At 36.0% G+C, this 24845-nt stretch overlaps 1 protein-coding gene across 1 annotated transcript in view; it reads right to left on the minus strand.

Annotated features, from left to right (window-relative positions):
- The window catches only part of COQ9 (coenzyme Q9), a 399687-nt gene that overhangs the window by 168948 nt on the left and 205894 nt on the right, over positions 1-24845 (minus strand). The gene's annotated exons all lie outside the window — the stretch shown is intronic.

A 24845-nucleotide genomic window follows, 5' to 3' on the forward strand; every position in this document is an offset into this window, starting at 1 on the left:
GGAGAAATTAGTTTCAAAACACAATGAATATTTTGTCCCTCTCACTTATCCAAATAAGAGCTTACTTTTGCCATTAGACCAAAGTCCCATTTCACAAGACATTATAGCAAAATCCTATTTCACACTCGAAGTAATCAAAAGCTCACAATCCCCAAAATAGGAGAGCTGAAGTGGAGAACCACCAGGGTCACAAAGCACAAAGGAAATCTGAAGTCAGAATATCTGGATGACGGGGGCGTGGCCAAGGATGAACACAGGATAGCAGCAGATTTCTTCAGCTCCACCAATTTCATTACACTGACAGGAATTAATTACTTAAAATTAATTTTTGAAGTAATTTTCTTTCTAAATATGTTTGTTTTATATAGTTCTTGAACTATATCTAAAAAAGAAAGGAAATCTTAACAATATTCCTGTCAGAAATCACTTTGGAAATTTTCCTGTCAGTTTATCAGTCTGAAATGAGTTCCAGTAAGACAAATTCTCAAGACTCCAGCATCAAGAAAGAACTTCAGTCTCTGATAATTATAATCCAGCAACTTACTGCTAAGATGGATAAAATGGATACTAAAATAGACACCTTCATAGAAAAACTACAAAACAAATAGACTTGTTACATATAGACCTGCAACAACAGAAGATCCAGATGACAGGCATAGAAGAAGCTGTGAATGACATGGAAAATAGAATACAAGAAGAGGAAATCAACATTGAGTTTCTGCTGAAACAAAATACACATTTAGAAACAAAGCTGGATGACCTGGAAAATAGATCTACCGGCAATAACATTAGAATTTTTCGACTGACAGAAAATATTGAAGGTAACAATATTACTTCTTTTTAACAACATGGCTCCTAAAACTTTAGACTTACCAGAAGCATTCTCTTTTGGTATCGAAAGAGCACATAGATCTATAGCTAATACTAACTCTAACAAAAACTATCCTAGATCAGTTATAGTTAGATTTTTATCATCTTTTGATAAAGAGATGGTTCTTAAATCTGCTTGGGCTAAAGCTCCTGTTAAGATTAATGAGGCAACTGTGCGTTTTGACAATGACTATTCTTCCATGGTAATAGCTAAAAGAAAAGTTTTTCTGCCACTAATAAGGGAGCTTAAAAAGCACAGTTTAAAACATACCTTCTGTTTCCTGCCAAGCTTAAAATCTTCCTTCCTGATGGTCCTAAAATTTTCGATGACTTAGACTCTGCTTTACTGTTTATCAAAAAAAATAAGATTTTGGATAAAATAGAAGAAATGGAATGGGCTAGTCCTTCATTAAAGAGACTGGCAACTGAAACTTCGTGGAAGACTTCAGAGAAGAAGAAGAGACTAGAAAACAAATGATTTGTTCTAGGTTTTTTCTCTCATCATTTTATTTCCTTATTAATCTTTTTAAATATAGTTCCTGCATTTCCAAGAAGCAACAAATATTTTGAAAAAGATTTAATCAAAGTTATTCTCTGTGTGCAAAGAAATGTTTTGTTTCATAACTAGTCAAAATATCTGGAGATTTAATGGCAAGTTGTGATTCAACTTGTTTCTCTTTCTGAAAAGGAGAAGTAAGGTTAGTAATTTGATACATTTTTTTCTTTATCTTTTTTTTTCTTCTCCTTTTCTTCTTTTCTTTGTTTAAACAATGACATTCTATTTAGATTATGTAGTGGGTGAAGGGTGGGGGAAGGCAGGGAGAGAAGAGTAATGAAAATATGATTAATAGAATAATAACATTTATTCCTTGTAAAAAGTTTATATGTTCTTCAAATGCTATTCCTAATTATACTTTCTTGATTACACTGCTTATGCTTGTTTGTAAATAATCTGTCATGCTTTAACTAATAATAATTAGAACTAAATAATAGTAAATAATATGTTTTATTTTTAACTCTATTAATATAAACAATAAGTAATATTTCATTGTATATACTTCTTATAGCTTTCTCTTGCATTTTTTTTATTTCTGCCTTACACCCTTTTACTTTCTACTCTCTTTTTCTTTTCTTTATTAATATATAGAAATGCTTTTGATCATATAGACACAGTAAATAATAAGATTTGCATAAAAATTGAGTTGGGACAAAAATATTGAGTTTTATTACTTATTAATAATTTTGGGCTTAATTTCACTTACATAGAGGCTGTAATAACCTGTAAAATACATTGTGAAGGTTTTGTCATGTTTAGATGCATTTACACTGCTAAATGAATGTTTGTCACTAGTTTTTAATAAGTTTCCGCCAAAATGTTAAGAGAGACAATCTGGGATGTGGGCTGTCTCATGCACAGTGTCCATGAGCTACTTCAAAAGCTTCAACTCTCAGAATTCTCACAGAGAAGCTGAAAGCAGCTAGTCTCACCTTTGACCTAGATATCACACTGACACATCACAGATTCAGCAATGACACTCTACCAGGAAATAGAAATGATACAAATGCGACTATGTGAAGGAAAATGAACTCTTTAACATCTAAATGTGAGTTATTTTATATAATTACTTAAATATCTATGTTATAATTCATAAAATATGTCAGTTATAATGAGTTTAAATGATACAGTTTCTTGTAGTAAGTAAATGTCTTATTTTAGAAGGCATAGAAAATGAAACATTTATTCAAGTGTTTTGAAAATCTACTTAACAGCAGCTTAATAATCTGTGTTAAAAACTTATGTTCCAAACATATACATTACTATAACTCATTTAATTCATCTGATTGACAAGCATAAATAATTTTATAACTCTATACTGGAAGAAATTGTCATGTGATATATTTTAAAGCAGTAGTATAGCATGGTTGTAAAATCTGGTTACTAAAATGTGTTTGCTGTGCATTATTTTGTATAAAGCAGACAGATTTATTGTAGGGACAGCAAGTAAGATAATGCTCAGTAAGGACATAACTCAGTGAGATCAGATATATGTATATATATGTGTGTGTGTGTGTGTGTGTGTGTGTATACATATGTATATATGTGTGTGTGTGTGTGTGTGTGTGTGTGTGTGTGTGTGTATCTATATATATATATATATATATATATATATATATATATATATATATGTGTGTGTGTATGTATATATATATATATATATATATATATATATATATATATATATATATATGTGTGTGTATATATATATATATATATATATATATATATATATATATATATGTGTGTGTGTGTGTGTAGTGTGTATATATAATAGTGTTTCTGAGAATCTGCATAACTATGCAGTATGATTTATAACAATTTCTATGAATATAATACTTTATTCTATTGACAATAATGAGTTTGAGTAAATGCCCATATACAAGCAATTTAAGTTTTTTTTTGGAAGCTGTTAATTGCATTTACATGACAGAAAATAGATGCATCTTAATATATGTAATGTCTGAATCATATTAGCCAAAGTTTTTGATTTAAATGAATGTTAGAACCTATTTTTCTCTCCTCTTGATTTCTAACATCAAGATTATTTGAATGCTATTTGAATACAAGTGTTTTATATTACATGGATGTATATAGTAGTATGAACAGTTTAAAAAAAAAAAAAAAAAAAAGGTTTATTTTAGTTTATATGATGCTGTTTTACCAAATGTGTAGTCTTGTTTTGCTAGATAATTGAACTGAAAACTGTTAACCTCAGTTAAATATAACTAGTATTAAATTGATAAGGTGGTAGCTGAGGTACTGCTGCTTAGGGTAGGGGGTTAACTTGAGTGGTAAATACTACTCTAAGTTGGAGTTTATAACTCCAGGCTGGATGCAAAGTTTAATCCTTACATTATTTTCACTTGTTCATTGTTATTTGTATATAGTTTTGACATCCACAATATATTTTGTACATTCATTGTCACTACAAACAAAATTGAATCCTATACGAAATCCCATAAGAGATTCAATAAATACAGCTATATTTAAAGGTACACCTAAAGGAGGAGATGTAACATTACTTATCTTGTTATTTGTTATTTTGATCATAAGATTCTTAAGTTTTAAAAATGCCATGACATCTTTAAAAGGAATTTCTTTAAACATTAATGGATTGAATAATCCATGTAAAAGGGCAAGCCTAATAAGATACATTAATTTAAATAAGGCCAACTTAGTCTTCCTGCAAGAAACCCATCTCTTGAAAAAAGATATTGATAAACTAGCCACAAACAAATATACAGTATTGGTTAGTTCAGAGCACACTCAGAAAAAAAGAGGAGTGGCTATTTTATGGAATAAAAGTATGCCCATTCCTAAAACCATTAAGTCTTATCAGGATGACAAAGGAATGTTTTGTATGGTTACAATACAAATTAATGGGAAGACTTACACTTTAATTAATGTATATTGGATACCTGGAATTGGTATTAATACAGTGAAACAACATCTTGATAAGATCATATCATTCTCTATAGGAGATATTATTTTAGCTGATGACTTTAATTGTATACTACATGAAAGTGATACTACCACTATAGGGAAAAGAAGAATTACATCTAATGCAAAACATTTAAATGATTTTGCTAATTCTTATCATTTGAATGATATTAATAATCAGATAGATTCAAAGTCATTACCATAAACCTTTTTTCTAACAGATACAAAACTTATTCAAAAATAGATAGGGTCTTTATTTCTAACCAGATGGTAACAGATTTAATTAATTCCAAAATCATTTCATGTCCTATATCTGATCATAATTCAATTGGTTTTGAATTCATGATAAAAACTACTCATAATGTTCAGATCAAAAGGATACCAGCATACTTAACTCAACTAAAAGACTATAAAGAATATATACTTTCAGAAGTAAAACATTTTTTAGACATAAATAATACTCCTGAAGTCTCCATTGTTTATGTTTAGGATGTCTTAAAATCATATCTATATGGACAAAGTATCAGATGGTATACTAATAAAAGGAAATCTTGGGATAAGGAATTGTTAGATATTCAAAGTAAATTAGACTCTTATAAACATAATAATAAAGAAAATATTATGGACAAGAAAGTTATTGAAGAAATAAACAAACTAAATGAGAAATACAAAGAAATTTTAACTCATAAAGTTAAAATAACTTTAGAGAAATACAAGTTTTTGTCTTATTCAATAAGCCCCAAATACTTACATAGACTTAAAAATAAAACAAAAAGGTTGAATAAACAAAACCATATCAAAGAAATCTTTTCTCTAAGGAAAAAGAAGAATGTTTCTAGTATACCAGAAATACTAGATGAATTTAGAAATCACTTTCACAAAATTAACCATAATAAAATTAACATGGAACCTAAGGATAAAATAAAGGAGTTTATAACCACAAACATGAATGAAAAGCTTAATAAACAACAGATTAAACTATTGGACAAGAGTATTTCATATACAGAAGTTATTACACAAATAAATAAGCTTAAATCAAACAAAGCACCGGGTAATGATGGTATTATACCAGAGATATATAAAATCCTTTCTAAAAGTACATATTCATTAATACATGAGGTTTTTATTTTGGCCCAATCTGAGTTAATAACCCCCCCCATCTTGGCAATATACATTTATTTTGCCAATTTTGAAACCTAATAAAGATCCAACTAGATGTTCTTCATATCGGCCCATCTCATTACTTAATGTTGATTATAAAATGTTTATGAGTATCTTTGCTGATAGATTGAAGACAATCATTCCCGGCATTATAGATATAGATCAGACAGGCTTCATTGTAAATAGAAATACTTTTGATAATATAAGAAGAACTTTAACATTAATAGATTTTGCAAATAGGAAAAAGAAAGATTTAACACTTATTAGTCTTGATATAAGTTCAGCATTTGATTCAGTAAGTTGGGACTATCTGTTTACCTTAATGAAGTGCACAAACTTCTCAGATGCATTTGTAAATCTAATTGAGCATTTATACAAAGGAACATTGGCTTATATTAAGGTAGGAACATATGTTTCACAAAAAATACCCATTCTTAAAGGTACAAAACAAGGATGTCCACTTTCTCCACTATTATTCACTTTAGTAATGGAGCCTTGGGCTAATTTGATCAGAAACAGTACTGACAGAGGGTTTTGAAATAGATGAAAATACAACATCCAAAATTCAACTTTTTGCAGATGATGTTCTAATTACATCAGCAGGATCTAATTCTTCTATGCAGTCTCTATTTGATAAAATGATGAATTTTAAAAGTATTTCTGGTTTAATATTCAATGAAGAAAAAACTAAAATACTACCTATATATACACAAAAAATATTCTCATTAGTGATTTTACTAAATATGTACCCAATTCAGGTCAGATAACTTATTTAGGTATAATACTATCTAAAGATATTAAATCTATTATATATAATAATTATAATACCTGTTTTCTTAATATACAAAATCTTTTTAATACCTGGAATAATATGTTTTTTTACTATGGAGGAGAGACTTACAATTATTAAAATGATAATATTCCCCAAGATTTTATACTTAATACAATCAATAATACTTCCACCTACAAAAATAATTATCAAGAAACTGAATACACTAATGTTAAATTTCCTATGGGCACCTAATAGACCTAGGATTGCATTAAAGAAACATACTAATAGCTGGTCTCAAGGGGTATTTCTTTTCCAGACTTTAATTTATATACTATCTCTTCTATTGTAAAAGTTATTACTTTATTAATAGATCAGTCATATGTCACAAAATGGAAAGATTATTGGGAGCTAATTAGTATGCACTTCATGAAAATCTCCTTAACACATAAAAATATGATTGTAAATAACTCCATGTTATGGTTACTAAAGGAATTTTGTACTTCACCTATTACACCTAAACATATGGTTTGTTACCCATTAAATATTATTATTAGTTATCGTAACTTTATATTCATGCACCCTAAGTATAGGGAATGGAATTTTATTGTATTCCCTATAATGTATACTCAGGGTATGCTTTTGTCATCTACTTCTGAAGGAACTCATTTAACTATAGATAATGATCTGAAGTACTGGTATCAGTTGATATCTGATAATAAAGTTAAAAATCTAGATTTCTTAAAACAAGAATTTGATCTAAGAGAAACTTGCTGGTTAGAGGTTCAGACCTTTAGACAACATCTCATTAATAAAATAGATCTAATGTCTATAACAGTTAAAGAATCTATTCCAACACTGATTGATTATTTGATATTAAATTTACAACATAAAGTTTCTGATAAAGGTAAACTTTCATACATACATAAAATTATCAGACAAGAAACTTTTTACAGTGTAGATTCATACTGGAATTATTTCACTTCTATTAATGGGGACCCACCAAATCAACAAGATAAACAATATATATTGGAATCTGCTTATAGAACTACATCTTCCATTGTCTGGAGACTTTATACATGGAAATTTTTGCATAGATCTTTTTATACACCTTTGATGATGAATAAAATAAATAATAAAGATAACTTATGTAAGAGATGTAATGTAGAAATTAACGCTGACTGGGCTCATATGTTTTATGACTGTATAAAATTGAAAGAATAATTAATGAATTTTTGCAGGCTCTTTTTACAGATAATTTCATTATTTCTAAATCTCTTATATTATTCAACACACCTGTACCTCAAAGTGTTAAAAAGGTTAAGCTTCCCTTGTTATGGTCTATTCTAGCAGTGGCTAGGAAAATAATAACTAGAAATTGGATTTCAGATACACCTCCTTCGTTCAATGAATTTAAAAATGTTATGAATATAGTGTGCCATATGGAAATAAACACAATTAGGACAAGAACAAATAGAAAAACATCTTATTATATTGTATGGGATAATTTACAAAATTTGTTAAAAAAATTTTAATTTCAATAACATGGTATTTTAGTTTAATTAATTGATCTGATTGTAGTGGATGTCTTTGTAAATACTTTAGTTGTTTTGTTGAATATTATAATAATACCTATTTTTAATTACTTGTATAAAATTGTTATGATATTTCTCTTATATGTTAAAACAATAAACCTGTTTTGAAAAAAAAAAAGAATATCTGGATGACAGTTTCTCACTATGAAACTTGTAGCAAATGGTTCTAGAAAATAAACAAAACCAAAAACGTGGTGCATTGTAATGTTGTACTTCACACAACTGTACTGCTTCTGCAGAAATATAACAACTGGTCAGAATCCAGGAGAAGCTTTCCTATTCTTTTGCATTTAGGAAGGTAAATACTGTACAATGAGATCCCTTTCAAGACTGCACCACCAAATCCAGCCCTGCTTCTGAGTTATACATCCAAGTTAAAATTATTTGAAAATCCATGCACAGAAATCAGATCATGGCATTATTAGTTAGCTGCAAATCCTGAACAAAAGTCTGCTGCCGGGAATATGTGGGTAAGCAAACATTACAGGGATGTACACTGAGGGGCAAGAGCACCAAGGTCAATTTTGTTGATCTTCCCACAGATGTAGAAGGTATGTTATGTGAGGGAAGGAGTTGTGGATCATTAATACAGGGAGTGCATGTTAAGTGGGCTAAATAATCCAGTGAAGAGGAACAAAATAATGAGATACATTAGAAGGGAAACGCACTAAATACTATTATACGGCAAATATTTGACAGATAGTGAACATGTTAAGTTATCAAAATTGCAGAGAAACTAAGGAAAGTGAAACAGTCACATTGATTATTCTAAGACATAGGAGTCTGAATATATTAGGATAGTGAAAGTACGTAGTGCTGTAAGCTTTGACAAAATCCTTTTTACCTTACTGTATCTGTGCACACCACTTGAAACCTCATTGGGCAAATTTAAAGAAACCTGTAAGGGAAATGTGGAATTTCACGAGGGCTTACATTTATGGACCAGTTATTTTAATTTAGTTAGGGGAGCAAGGATTCCCAGAGTGGGAAGATACTTTAATATTTTTATGGAGTGCTCTGCGTATGAAGACCATTTGTGCAAGTGAAGCAAAGGAGGTTGTCTCTTCCTGACTTGCTACTCTAAGCCAGTATGAAGGTATTCCAAAATAGACAGGGTGCAGATCTCTTGGGATCATCATCTACTAGTCAGTGCCAATAATAATTTTGGATCACGCCCCTATGGTAATATGTACAGAAGCAGGAAATGTGAGATTATAAAACACTGGAGATTCCCATTGCATTAAAGTGTTTCTTCCACCTTCAATTTATGTTAAAGGTCTTGCAAAGAGTTTTGGGCAATTTCTCAATGACACAAAAAAGTCTAGCAGTAAGACCAAGAGAAGTTTAGGCAGATTTGGATTTATAAGTCTAGGGATTCAAAAGACAGGGAATAAAGATGCAGGACCCCGCCAAAATATCAGCTTCATCTGGAGTATTTTGCTAATTTACAAAAGGCAGACACCAATGGGGTTGTGACTGTGGAGGATGTACAAGGCATTTTGGGGGAGGTACAACTTCACAACTTAGAATTACACAGGCAAAATACATTGGTGATGCATATTACATTAAGGGAGCAAGAAACCCAGCTTACCCATCTAACAGGGGGAAATCACAGAGGACTGACATAACACCAGGAGATTTATACAGATGGGGGGGAGCTAGAATGAGCCTGAAGAAAAAAATAATACAAATATTAAAAAACTCAGTACTGCTTAATAAAACTACCCATCCTCAAGAAACTTGAGCAATAATCTCTGGTATTCTGAAACTATTTTATTTATTTCTATTATTTCTGTCCACAAGGCAATGAAGGTGGAAGAAACACTGTAATGCAATGGGAATCTCCAAAGTACTCCCTTTAAATCCAGGGAACCATTATTATGATTTAGAGAATGCACACTTGACTTTGGTATTGAAGATAAAGTGATATGTGATTGACTGGTACTTTCAATGTTTTTTTTTGGGGGGGGACAGGGAATTCTAGATTTGAATATTTACTGTACCAGTCACCCAAGAAAGATCTTTTCAAAATTGGCACTTTGGTTTTTCATCAAGCAAGACGATATGGCTAGACTGGCATTACAATTACAAGGGCAAGACCCAAACACTTATCTTTGGTTGGAAACTACAGCCTCCCAGTTTAACATACAGACAGACACAGCAAACTAATACAAGTGGGTTGTGCTGAATGGGAAGATGAGAGATGCGGTGATTTTGGCTGCTCCAGTAATGACTGGACTTTTAAAAAAGGGTGTAGACAAAACATAAGGATGTTGGGTGTGGAAGACTTTAGAGGACAAAGATTAGGATGACCTGGAACAGGCCCAGGTTTTTATTACACTGAAAAAGGCTTAGAGAGATGCTGGAAGGAATTGGTCTGATTATATGACATACAAGAGATTAAGGAAAATAAATTCCATAATAAAGAGGAAATTTATGAGGACCCCAGTAATGTCATTGTGGGAAAGATTTTGAGGGAAAGTAACTGGTTTGTAGTAAAAACTCAGATTACTACAAAAACTACACAAAGCCATAGAAGGAAAGACTGTAATGAAATCTAAACTGGTGAACTGCAGGCAGGCTTGGAGAAAACACAGGTATTAGTCTGACTAGGGCAAAATAGGCTGGGGTGTACAGGGACTTGAAAGTTGTGAAGATTAGAAAATTCCAAACTGTTGCTTGGAAATACTTGCATACGTATTTTTACATCCGAAGTAAGCTATTTAGAAAGCATCCAAGAGTGTCTAATAATTGCTAGAAATGTAACAAAGGCATACATTTTATCCCTGCTTCAAACTGCCTGAGATGTGTGAGCTTTTCATAGAGGACTACACCAAATACACTAAACCTAGCCAAGCTTACCTCAAATTTAACAAAATATTGCTGACGTGTGTCAACATCTCAAGGAATTTTACAGTTATGATACAGGCTTAAACACAAAAATTCACATGCTGTTACTGCCAATTAGGGACATAACTGCCAAAGCAGGGGTAAAATATGCAATTTCCCATACATCGGTCCAAGTTATGTTTGATGAGGGTGAAGGATGAGCTTTGCTTCACATGGAAGGGAAGCCTGTTCCACAGAAGGGTTAATCTTTGAGGCACATACCTGTCTCTCAATCATGTGGCATCAGAGGGTGCCTTGTAGGCTTGCCAAAGATTGCCACACAGCAGTCTGTAGGAGACAGAGTGCAGGGATAGGACTTTGACACAGTCCACACAGGACTTTACTCCCACTTTGTAAGTAACTGCTGTGGTCTCTCTAGATGTTGCAAGTGCCTGGTCAGGTACATGCCATACAGTGTATTGTACACATTGGTCTGATGATAGCCAAGTACAGAACAATGACTTCACTGGACCTGGATGCCATATGCCCTTACTTATAAATTGTGTAATGGGGAATAATTTTCTCATCATGGTAAACGCATGGTGGTCAAAGCTCAGGTTACTATTAACATGTGTTCCCACATTCCTGACCACTGATTCTACATTTAGTATCAATGTAGTTATTTCCAGGTATGAACGTCTTTTCAAAAGGTACTATTGTGCATTTTTTTTTGCACAGAGTTCTAGTTCATGGCTCCAATACCAGTTCACCTGCATCAGGTCCTCTTGAAGGGTATCTGGGTCTTAAGGAGATTCAATGACCACACCCAACTTGCAGTCATCTGCAGACTTGGTCTGCCAGAGGCCTTGACTTCAGAGAAACAGATGCCAAAAACGAGAGTTCCTAACACAGATCCCAGTGGGAATCTGGTAGTGACTAGCCTTTTTGTGGAAGTAGATTCCAGTATCCTAACTTCTTGCATCCTACCAGTGACCAACTGGTTATCAACTGGGTAACATGACTGTAGGTTTAATTTTTTTAAGTTTATCTACAATGCTCGAGTGAGGTACATACTGTGTTGAATGTCTTAACCAAGTTTAGCTAGGCAACGTATACTGTTTTCCCCTAATTCATAGCTTTAGAGACGTTCTCAAAGTCCACCATGTTAAGTGGACATGACATGTTTTTTACAAAACCGAATGGGTAGGGTCCAGTGTCTATGCTTCCTATGTTACTGTATCAGATCCATGATAATTCTCTCCATTGCATATACTAGACAGACTTAAGAGTCCGTCTTTCCCTTGGTGTGTGAAGGCCTGCCTCCCTGCCGTGTACAGGAATAACCACAGCAGGCATCCAATTCATCTGGCACAAACCCTGTCTGTGGCTATCATTAAGCAGATTCTATCAGGCTGGACAGGTCAAGTTTTATGCTATTCAGGAAGCATCATCACTGCCCATCGAAACAGTGATCTCGGCCTTAGAGAGCACAGGGAGAACCTGTTGCCTAGTGATTGCTGTTGGAGACATACTGGACATATTTAGTAATTATGGCCAGGAAAGGGATCTCTCATTCCCCAAAACATTTTGGGTGGATCCATGACAGGGCATTGGTCAATAATGACTCCACCTCACTGGGAACAGTGATATTGGCTGGCAAAAAATACTCACTTGAAAATGGAAGAAAGCAGAACCTCTGAATAAATATTACCTTATAAACCTGAATCAAGATACTGTGAATTTAGAAGTGATTTTAGTGGAAGGAACAGACCCCACATTTATTTAAAAAAAAAAAAAAAAAAAAGGATAGCAGGAAGAAGTAAGCAAAATGAAATGAGATGGTGACATTTATAAATGATGCGAGGGATGTCTATGTTACTTATTAGTTATTTTCATATTTAAAGTTAAGATTATCAGGATCTGCAATAGACTGAATAGCATAGACTTGAAATGAATAGAAGCAACTCAAGCGAGTTTTGTATTTAAAACATCTGTAGTCAATTAGTTACCATCTTTTATTGGGGCTTGTTTAAACTTAAAAAGGAGTAACAATTTTAAGGGAAGAGATGGAATAATACTGAACACCCAGGTCTTTGCCGTATACAGAAATGGAGTTACATAATGAATGTTTAAATAATTCATAAGTCTGGCTGGCCATAAGGGAAGAAAAGTGTGCTGTATTGAAAGACAGTGTAGTGTTTGCTCTTCTTTATGTGACGCTCCATTAGCTGTTGAATAAAGTGTTAAGTCTGTGAAAGAAAGATCACAGCTAAAAACATTTTTAAACAAGCAAAAGCTACATTTGTAGAACACGTGGTAGAGAGCATTTTGCTGTATCTGTCGTAAGACGAAGAACACCAAGACACACATCTTGGATAAGTCTGTTTAGTGACATTAAGTGCCTCATTTATTTATCCAGCATGAAAGAGAACACTGACCATTACAGCCTAACATCTTAAGTCCTTTTAATTTAGCATCAGAGCTACCTGCTAACCTCAAGGTTCTGCTAAAGTCTCCCTCAAGCTCTCATTTTGTTGTGAAGGAAGAATACTCGGCACTCCTAGCCAAACTAGAATCCACCTACTACAATAAGACTGCTAGATTTGGTGCCCATCAAACCTACAAGTCCCATCACGGTCTCTCATTGGAACAACTAAACTGGCTTGAATTACCTCACTATCTCCTCTCTCAGCTCCAGATCATTCACTGCTTCCTCTAATCAACCTATCTACTGCCTACTTCACCTCTCATCGCCTACTTCACCTCTCATCTCCTACTATTCTCCTGCTAGACCTCTCCGTAGCTCCAACCAAGACCTTCTATTAACTTACAAACCAAAAACTAAATTTGGATGCAATCTCTACATCTATAACCCCACCAAGGCCTGGAACAGCCTCCCACTTGAAATTAGGTTCCTTAAGCAACTAAAAAAACTTATGACTGCCACCACAGAATACCTACAAAGTCACTGGACTTGTCACTGTATTCGACTTCCATAAACGTTCTTCCAACCCTAACTTCCTCCCAGCCCCCCCACCCACTCACTATCTCATATCTTACTCTAGCCTATAAGCACATTACTTAAAACACGGTTCTGAACGATGAATGCTCTATCTTTTGCCGACGAGACTAATTTTATCTCTATGCCTTCTGCCAAATCTCCAGTTTTTGAGATGTTAATATTTGCTGTTCTATTATTAGTTAGTGTAGAAATTATGAATTTTCTTTTGCTGCATGACTGTTTCCTATAAATGTTTAATTTGTATAACTTGTTGGAACTTTTCTCCCCAGGCCTCCATTGAAAAAGGTCTATTTAGCTCAGTCAGACAAAGCCGATCAACAAATTTAAATTAAAATAAATAAATAATAAATGTTCAACTGCAGACACTCATAAGCGTAGTTGTAGACTTTCAAAGAATAGTCTCAAGCAGCAGGGTAACTTCTGGGTTTCAACTCATGTCAGTTCTAAGATCAAATATTTATTACTGTAGTTCTGAATTCTGGCAATCGTTGCTTGCAGTACGGTCTGCACTGCTTCAAGCCTAACTATCTACAGATCCCAAGCAAGGATTTTTTTTTAGAAGTTATGCTTCTCCAGCTCAAATTTTTTGTAGTATGACACTTCATGACAAACATGAAGTTGACAAACAAAGTTGATAAAGTTGCTGTTTTATATATTAAAACAGTGTGTGTTGGGGGGGGGGGGCAAGCAACTAACTTATCAAGAAGCTAAGGAACATTTCCAAGCAAAAGTATTAGTGGCAGGGTAAGAACCAATGTGACCATTAAGACATTCTAAGCAATGTCTGGAGAGCTACCATCTTGTATGTCTTCATTTTTACAACCTTGAGTTGCAACCTGCTTTGCAAATAAAGCTACCTTAATAGCAAACTCACCAAGACACCACCAACACTGCACTTATGAAAAAATCTAAATGGATGTCCATAAAACAAACTTCCGACTAGGGTCCCTAATCTCTAAAACTTCTGCAGCTTTATATTCCCACCACTTGCCTCAAAACTCTTTTCTATAACCCCTTCCTACAACCTCAGGATCCAGTCCTTCTCAACACTTGTACTACAACCACCCCTCCAACCCTAAGTCCAGTGCACCAATCACAGCTTCCCCCTACTAGATCTAAAACTAAGGCACGCACTCTGCACCAACTTAAAGGATATTCGTACATTTTCCAATTTCAAAACACAGTTAAAAGCACAGCAGATGAAACAAAACAGGGTAAATACCCTGATGTAGGCCACACAACCTAGAAACACCATTTCACATGATCAACTGTTCTCAGCCCAGCACATTTTTTCTCCCCATTGATTTCAGAATAGCATCGATATCTTCATCTCTTATCCTGCGGCCGTTACTTCCTCCCCCAATTTTTAAACTTTAGTCTCATACACATTTAAATTACATGTTCTTCTCTGCAAGTTATTGACTGCAACCCTGACGTACTGTATACTGCACATTTTTTATTGTAACCACGGTCTTCAAAACTTTCTACATATTGTAATTCTCCATTCAACTTTTGTGTCTCACCAAACATAGTGAGCCTGAAAATTGGCCACTGCTGAAATCTGATGTCCCAGTCAGAAAATCTGCATTAGCTACAAAGAGAGGACACCCTTCTGACCCATAAGATACTTCTCCCCATTATAGGCTACACCTCTGTTGAGTTTTAATTCTTTGAGTTTTCAACAAGCTGAAACACTACACATCAGCATGAACAGAAAAAAGATCTTGTTAAGCCCCCAGCAACCCACTGTACTCAGAAGTATTAACTTGCACCCTGTCATACTTACAAATACCAACACTACAGATGTACAACAGACAAAGAAAATCCCATACTGAACCACTGCTGGTGCACAAATATAAAACGGCCATGGCCACCATTTGCTATGGGCAACACAGAGGTCAACATCGGGGAACTAAACTCTATTGCTGGTATACAAATATGAACAGCCATAGCCTCATTTCTTACAGGTAACAGATTGGGGAGGCCAATATCGCGGAACTAAACTAACATCTAAAACCAGTTCTATTTTCACCACCTTTAGCAGCTGCCACGTCAACCTAGGGTAGAGAACATTAAACTACTTCTCAAAACTGCAAGAGATTTGTGTTCTCACACAAAAAGGTCAATATAAAAAAACTATGTTCAAATAAAACTGCAAAACACACAGGGGATGCAGCTTCATCTTCCTGAACAAGTAAAAAAAATCACTGACAGCATGGCTAGCCTTTAGCGATTAAAGAGACCCAATTTTGCCCATTTTGGCAGAACCGCCATCTGCCCATTCATCCAACAGCTGAAACTCCCTTTACCTGCAGACTTCCTCAACCTAAGATTAGTTCAGATTAGATAACAGAAATATGCCATTACCATGAATTAAAACAAAACATACACATTTTGTTAACTTATATTTTGTTATAAAACATGTTACAACAGAAGCAGACTATTGGACTCCTGGAATGCCCCTGATCCAACAACACCTGAAGTTCCTCGCACTGCCTGCTTAGCTCACTCAGGCACCCTATAAAAAGGTCTGTTTGTATCCATGTCGTGACTCAACAGTAAACATGGCCCCAAACTGCTGCAGGACTACATCGCTCCCACAGTATCTCCTGAATCTGAGTAGGAGCTAGTTGCCATCAAATGCCCCTCTACACTTCTCAGGTCTGCCCCCCCCCCATTTTCTCTTTCCTTTTCCTCCACCACATTTATCTTGTACCCGACTCTCAATCTCCCATGTCCAGCTCAGCAACTGTACGAATTGTAAATACTTAACTCCTTTTTATATCATTTCACCACAGAACCACTACACTATATGATGTTAAAAGTATACAATATTCTTTTTACCCATTTTCTAATTGAATTCTTATCACACCTATTTATATGATAGTGTTCACTGATGCTACATACCACTACTGCTGCTGTTGCATTAAAACTGGATTCATGTTTATACTGCTGCTGTTGCATTAAAACTGGATTCATGTTTAATTAATTAATGTTTAATTGTTTCTTTGGCAGCTGAGCCTGAAAATGGTCTAGGTGATCAGTACTACACCTTGGTTAATAAATGGTAAATAAATGAAATAAATAAAAACACCATCTTTGCATGTGTAGTAGTTTACCTATATCAGTATCTTTGGGAGATGCTACAGAACACCAAGCAAACCACAGTACTCAGAAGTATAAATTGCAGAATCTTCTGATTCAAGGTTGCTACCCTCCTCTCTCCCATGCCTACTGTTATCAGACATCAGTAGGTGTAGGGCAAAGGAAGCAGTGATGGGATGGGGCTAAAACTCCATTATACTCCTCCAAGCTGCTCTAGGGACCTAAACCTTGTTGTCACCACAATAAACAGAACATGCTGGAGGGACAGATTCCTGCCCCAGAGACTGCCCATACTCTGGAACAAACTACCTATCTTTATCAAACAGAGCTCCTCATTAGCACTCTTCAAGAAAAATCTTGATTGGATGCGAAATAGGAAATTCACCCCAGGGATCACTTCTGTGGCTCTACTTGACAGTGGCACAGGAAAATAATTTTCTTGGGTGGCAAAAGCCAGAGTACCTTTTGGCTAGGCTTATATAGGCCCTATGGCCAATAGCCTAGTACCTACCTATGAACCTATACGTGGCTTATGTCATAGCATCAACTCCTTCCTTCATGGGCTTTCAATCATCTTTTAGCACCCCCTCTGAATTGTTGGAATCCCTTGCCCAAGTAAGTCTCATACCTTACTAGAATCCATCCACTTTCTCTAAACCACTCAAGACTTGAACTTCCTCAAAATATTCAATAACAATAATAATAATTTCAGGGCTCTCTATAGAAAGAGCATTGCTCACACACAACCCCATGTATAACTGCTCCTGAAAATGTATTAGTAGCTACTGACTTATTTGTTAAACTGAGTAAGTGGACAAATGCATGTACTTCTTTGGCCATATCCCAGGCCAAAAGGGCAACAGAAAAGACTACAAAGCATGGATAATTGACAGCAGTCATTTAGCATCATATTTTGGCAGGGGAGGAAATCAGAATCCCTTACAGAAACTTATATGGACATATATGGAGAACATGCAAAATCTATACAGCTTGTTCAGCTTTCTGTAATACACATACATCCAAAACTCATCCAATCTCGTTCAACCATTCCCTTTTTAAAGTTTCCTCATGCCTCCCGTCCTGATATTTTGTGGGTGACATACTGTGAAACCTCTGAAGTACATTTATCAGTCAGACTCTTTACCCATTTTTCATTTTCAGCCAAGTGAATATTTTCTCTTTCCATTTCAGTATCCTGCCACCCAGTGCACACACATTTCAAAGCTCTGGGATTACTTTGCTGTTACCAATGACTACTGTTAGTATTTCAAAGCCATACTGCTGAAGTGCTACCCATTCATAGTAACAGAATAGTTGCGTAAAATCTTACCATAATGACAGATGTCATTCTCTTCTCTGTTTCAGCATTCTTAACATGTGGGAGTTCTCCACCACAGGCGACCTGACGTCGGCCAGTATACAAAAGTCTTTCACTACTGTAGGGTGTGCTCTACGTCACAAGTAAGCTGCTCTTGTATGTCGCCCATGAAAGTTACATACGCACACACCAACCTCACTGCTAAAGGCCCTAGGAGGAAAGCCAGCCTAAAGGAAGTAGGGTATGACCATCCAAGGTAAAGAACCAAACAACCAGGGGGAAGGACAGAGGGACTAGAACACTGCAACAGATAAGATAAGAAGAGGACAGCTATCAATATGGTAAGATTTTACACAACTATTCTCTGTCCTTCTAATCATCTGTTGCAATATTCTTAACATTAGGAAAGAGTACAAAAGTTCATGAGGACAGAGTGGAGGAAGAAGCAGTTGAGCTCTCCAGAAAGCTATGGAGTATGGCTCTGGCAAAATCTGCCCTAGTCTTGGAAATGCCATCCAATCTGTAATGTTTAATGAGGGTATGCACAGAAGTCCATGTATCTGGTTCGAGAACACCGCTATTATCCAATCCCTTGAAGAAAGCACCTGATGAAGCTACAGCCCTAGAGAAGTGAGCCTTTACAGAAGGAGCCAGCGTCTTACCATGCTTTACATAACACAACAAAATAGCCTTAGAAATCTGAGTAGAAATAGTCTGCTAAGAAACGGGCAATCCTAAAGCCCTGGGATGATAGGACACAAAAAGCTGGTCTGATTTCCCGATAGATTTGGTCTTGTCTGCATAAAATCTAAGTTGTTTCTGCGCATTCAGAGTGTGCAAGACCTTCTCAATAGAATGTTGTGGAGAAGGAAAAAAGGTAGGTAAATGAATGGACTGGTTGAAGGACAATTTCATCATCGACTACCCTGGGCATAAAGGAAGGGATGGTATGCAAGGACACCCTGTCTTCATGAAAATCCAAAAAGGGTGGAGAGGACATTACAGCCTACAGCTCAGACACACATCTGGCTGAATTTATATGTAGGAGAAGTACAGTCTTCCAGGAGCAGTGTTGTACGATGCTGATGAAGTTGGCTCAAAATGGAGGAAGAGTCAGTTTTTTTAGTACAAAATTAAGATTTCAGGGAGGAGGGATAGGTTTCCTGGGAGGTTTAATGTGAAGACACCTTTAAGAATTTGTTTAGCTTTACATCTTCTAGCTGGGGGGGGGGGGGGTGGAGGGGTTAGAGGCAGAAATAGCTGACATATGGGCCTTCAAAGAAGAGTAGGCCAAAGCCAGCATTCACAGGAGTAGGATAGAAATGAGGGGACTTCCACCAACAGTGGATCCTGGTTAAGTGAGAGATATCAAAGTGAAAATATCTTCCACTGGGCAAGGCAAAGAAATCTACTAGAGTTATACCCCACTGGGGGACAGTGTCCAGAAAGACATCCCTTTGAAGCATCCATTCATTGGACTGTGCTAGGGACCTGCTCTAGGTGTCTGCCACACAATTTTGGCTGGAAGTAATGTCCACTGCCTGAAAGTGTCACCTGGTATTGGACTGCCAGCTCCCAAACCTGGAATGCCTGCCTGCATAGTAGGCAGGATTTGGTTCCCCCCTGGTTGTTCACATACTAGAGGACCGTCTTATTGTCTGTGAACAGCTTTAAAGGTCCTAGGAGGAAGAGAGAATGAAAGGTTTGAATGATTAGCAGCAGTGCCCTCATCTCATTTACACTGTGTTCCCTTTGTTGAGAGGGGGACCATATCTCGTATGCTTTCAAATTTCTGAAAGCTTCCCCCCAGCCCCATCCTAAGCATCTGTGAACAGTTCTTGGACTGATGGCAGAGGATGCAAGGGTAGTCCTGGTTTGAGTGACATTTGTTGGATGCACCACTGTAGTTCCCTCTTCAGACAGGGATTGAGAGGAACTGGAAAGTCCAGAGGATGCGAATATTGCATCCAAACTAACCCTTTAGGAACCACTCAACACTTCTCATGCGAAGTTTGGCCAAGGGTAGCATTGTAATAGTGGATGCCATGAATCCCAAAACCTGAGGAACTCTCTGGCTAAAATGTGGTTAAAAGCCAGAAGTTTTTTTTGAAGAAAGAGGCGAGGTCCCACGTTTTCTGAGGGGGAAGGGAGACCTTCATGAGGTCTATCTGCATCCTGCACCCCTGGAAGATGGGACCCTGATTGGGGGGGGGTGAGAACTGATTTTTTTGTGGTTTATGGTGAATCCCAGATGTTATAGAAAAGAAATGGCAAGGAGGATGCTCTTAAGATCTCTGGGGAGGTTGCCATAAAGAGATCATCCAGATAAGAGAAAATGTGAATGCCCTGAAGTTTGCAGCAGGCAATCACAGGGGCTAGACATTTTGTAAATACCCTTGTTGCAGCAGAAAGTCCAAAGAGCATGGCAGAGAAAGGAGAATGCCAGGAAGCCACAGAGAAAAGTAAAGACTTCCTGCAGTTGGGCTAGATGGGAATGTGTAGGTATGCATCTTTGTTATCCAAGGAAGCCAAATAAGCTTGTGGCAGAATAAGGGAAAACAGGGTTTCAAGAGTTAACATTCAGAAGGTGAGTAACTTCAGGAACAAACTGCAGAATCATAACAAAACCACGAGGAGGGGTATAACGACCACGAAAAACAGGAAATCGAGGAATTTATCAGCAACGTAACAAAAGAATAAGATGGAAGTGAATGTGCTTTTTTCACATGTGGTAACAATAATGAAGTTAACACTGTAAATTTATCTAATGAGTCTTTAAATGATGTACAATTGACTGTTTTAAACAAAGTCTTAAAATTTGTTCCAACGGTATTGCCAAGGTCATATACACTTAAGACTGAGGTTCTTAAAATGTGTAGAAAGCTGCATTTTAACGAATTTCTTTTTACAAATAATAATAAAAAAAGCTATACAGGTGAAGATGTTTATGATGAAGTTAATGATTCTATGGATTGTTTTTATACATGTGACTCAGAAACAGGGGATTTTAATGCAAACTATCTACTAGATACAACTAAAATTAAACATTCAAGTGACTTCATTCCCCATATAACCATGAAGGTGTGAAGCAGTTTTCTGCCATGGTAAATTTTTCTATGGAACAAGCTTTGTCAGAGTTTATGAGAAACAAAGGCTCTATTGTTTATAACTTAACCAAAGTTGAATTGAAAGCTTTAAAAGAACTGGGGAAACAGAAAGAGCTTGTATTTAAGCCCTCAGATAAAGGGAATCAACCAGGTGTAATGCATTTTAAATCTGTATATGAAAATGTGTTTGGATCACTTAAGGGATGAAAATACATATAGCAAGGTGTCACGAAATGAATATTTGATTGCAAGAGAGGAGTTTAAAATATTATTACAAAAGGGCTATAGGCTAAAATACTTTTCTAAATTGGATACAAATAAAAAATTATATAATGAAAATAATCTGATGGCTTACTTCTACTGCCTTCCAAAGTTGCATTACAGTATGTTGAACTCACCAGGTAGACCCATAATCTCAGCCTCAAACTATTTTTTACGGAATGTCGGAATATTTTTACATAACTATTTACTACTCTATATGATTAAATTACCGTCTTTTATTAGAGATGCATTTAATTTTTTGCAGAAAATAGAGTGGCTAGAGGGAATGTACTGGGTCTCAACAGATGTTAAGAGTTTATACAACGTTATTCATCATACACATGGATTAGAGGCTCTACATTTTTTTTTCTTACCCAGTAAGCAATTATATCTTAGAAATGACTGATTTTTGTTTAAATAAATAATCTTTGTTTTTGTGAGGACATCTATAAACAGAAAACAGGTTCTGCCATGGGGGGGGGGGGGCTTAATTTGCCCCCATGTATGCAAACCTCGTTATGGGACTGTTTGAGCTTGAGTACCTTTACAGACGTGTTTAATAAATTTGTCACTAAATATTACAGATTTATGACAATTTTTTTTTTATATATAAAGGAGGTATTGATATGCTCCCTTCTTTCATTAGAGATTTGGATAGAAACATATTAAAATTGAAATTTGATGGATTGCAATTTGACAATTTCATAGTATTCTTGGATGTATGTTTAGAAGGTATAGTAGGAGAGAAAATAAATTCATCGAAAGTTTGAAAATAGTAATCACTCTACATAGGACAAGTTGTCATCCCCCACTTGTTAAATTCACTTCCTTTTGGAGAATTGTTGCAAGTGTACAGGCTATGCAACATTAGAGATTTATATAAACAAATAAATATAATAGATATGTTTTTAAAGAGGGGATACTGTGTAGACGAGATCAGAGAGGCTTTAGTTAAGCTAAAAACTACAGTATCGAGTAGTAGTGAAATAAATATGAAAAATGGATATGTTATAAATAAACGAAGGAAAGGTACATAAGAACCAAGGAATATGTATATAGTTACAACGGGTCCCCTTCATAATTTTGAAGCTTAAACCTTCGAAATTCATATGATCGAAGTTCTAAAACTTTGAAATTCTGAACGGAGATTGGCATACAGTGTGGAATGGGAGATTTCCCTTTTTCTCACTGTACTGCGATCTCGGGGTTGGTATATTTAAGTAGCGGGGTGTGTGGGGGGTGCAGGGGTGGCTTGCCCCCCATGTAAAAACATGTTTTACCTTTTGTTGACTGCTTTGTTTGGGGGGGGGGGCAGAATTTCGAGATTCCAAGATCTCAAGGTTCTGAGTTCCATATTTTGAACCTCGGGATTTTGGTATTTCAAAATTCTGAAGTGAACCCAGTTACAACATATAGTATATTTGCTAGTCAACAGGTAAACATTATTAAGCAATTTTGGATATTTTTTTGTAGTTTAAAGAGCTTAAGAATGTACTATGTAAAAAACAAATGTTTTCATTTAAAAGGGGTAGAAACATCTAAGATACTATAGTCCATAGCAAATTTATAAAACCTGTTAGAGGAACATGTAGTTGTAAGAGATATTCAGTGTGTAGTTGTACGGTGAATTATTTTACACACATTAATGGTATTTGTTTTTATCCAAATGGTTAATAGTGTTGCCAAAAGGCATTTAGAAGTTATGTACCTACCATAACGTTCCATGTTAGTTGTCTTCTCTCGCCTTCTTTCTTGCTGGATGGGTTCGGAGCCGATCCTGCTTTAGCTCGAGAACTCCTTTTACCAGCTCGAGGCAACCCTATATCCCATGATGCAAGGCGGAACTACCTCAGATCTCGTTTGGCAGCTAACTGACCCTGCTAAAGACTATCCTAAAATAATTAGGAACCGTGGTTCCTAAAAGAAGTCCTCATAACAATGCTCCAGAGGAAGCAATCTAATAGGAACTCTCCAAGATCTGTCCAGGCCAGGGGAAGGAGGAAGGAGAGAAGACAACTAACATGGAACGTTATGGTAGGTACATAACTTCTAAATGTTAAGTTGTGCTCAGCACCTGTATCCCGGGTGGCTCAATGGAACAGACTCTTGAGAACTGTGGAACCAAAACTGGCCCTATCTCTGGAGGCCAAATCCAACTTGTAATGAGACACAAAGGTATGCGTGGCCCAAGTAGCTGCTGCACAAATAGTGTCAATGGGAAGTCTATCCTGAAAGGCTACAGAAGTGGATAGACTCCTGGTCGAATGTGCTTTTGGCTTAGAAGATAGTTGTTTGCCCCTTAGAGAGTACACATAGGAAATGGTGGAAGTCAACCATCTAGATAAGGTCACTTTAGAAACTGGAAGACCTAACCTGTTTTCTGCATAGGAGACAAACAATTGGTCTGATTTTCTTATTTGTTTAGTCCTATGCAAGTAGTACCTGAGCTGACGATGAACATCCAAAAAGTGTAGCTTCTGTTCAGCTCTGTCAGAATAGTTAGGAAAGAAAACTGGTAGATCAATAGATTGGTTAATATTGGTTTGAGATACAACCTTGGGAAGAAAGGAAGGGTTAGTTCTTCGCGAAACCCTATCCTTATGAAAAACCAGATAAGGTGAACGAATACAGAGAGCCTGAATCTCAGAAACTCTTCTTGCAGAAGTAACAGCCAGTAAAAATATAGTTTTCCATGTCAATAACTTTAAAGAACACGTAGCAGACGGTTCGAAAGGAGGTAGAATTAGGGATGCCAACATTAAGTTTAGATCCCATTGCGGAGGAGGATATTTCACAGGCGGTTTTAGGAGAAAAACTCCTCTTAAAAAGGCCTTGCATAACCTATGAGACATGATGTTATTGTCATGCAAGCCAACATGATACTTGGAAATAGCAGCCAGTTGTACTTTGACTGTAGATGACGAGGATCCTGAATGAAAAACCTCCGCCAGGAAATCCAAAACAGAACGTAGAGCGTAAAAGGATCAATATTTCTGGCGTTTTGCCAAATTGAAAACGTCGCCACTTGCTAGCATAAATAGTTCTAGTGGACGACTTTAAAGAAGACACTAAAATGTCTCTGAGTCAGAAATCATTGGTAGCCGGCTAGGGAAGGAAGTGGAGCAACCAAGCAGTGAGGTTGAGAGAATGAATGGCCCGGTGCTGCTGACCCGACTGGTGGATCAAAAGATCCGGAACTGGGTCCAGATGCCAGGGCTGCACCAGAAGATGACGATGTAGAGACGGAAACCAAATTTGTCGAGGCAAATATGGAGCAATGAGGATCAATTTGGCTCTCAAGACGGTGGC

Source organism: Protopterus annectens, chromosome 8.part0 (genome assembly GCF_019279795.1).
Source record: "Protopterus annectens isolate FY-2018-M chromosome 8.part0, PAN1.0, whole genome shotgun sequence".
NCBI lineage: Eukaryota > Metazoa > Chordata > Ceratodontiformes > Protopteridae > Protopterus > Protopterus annectens.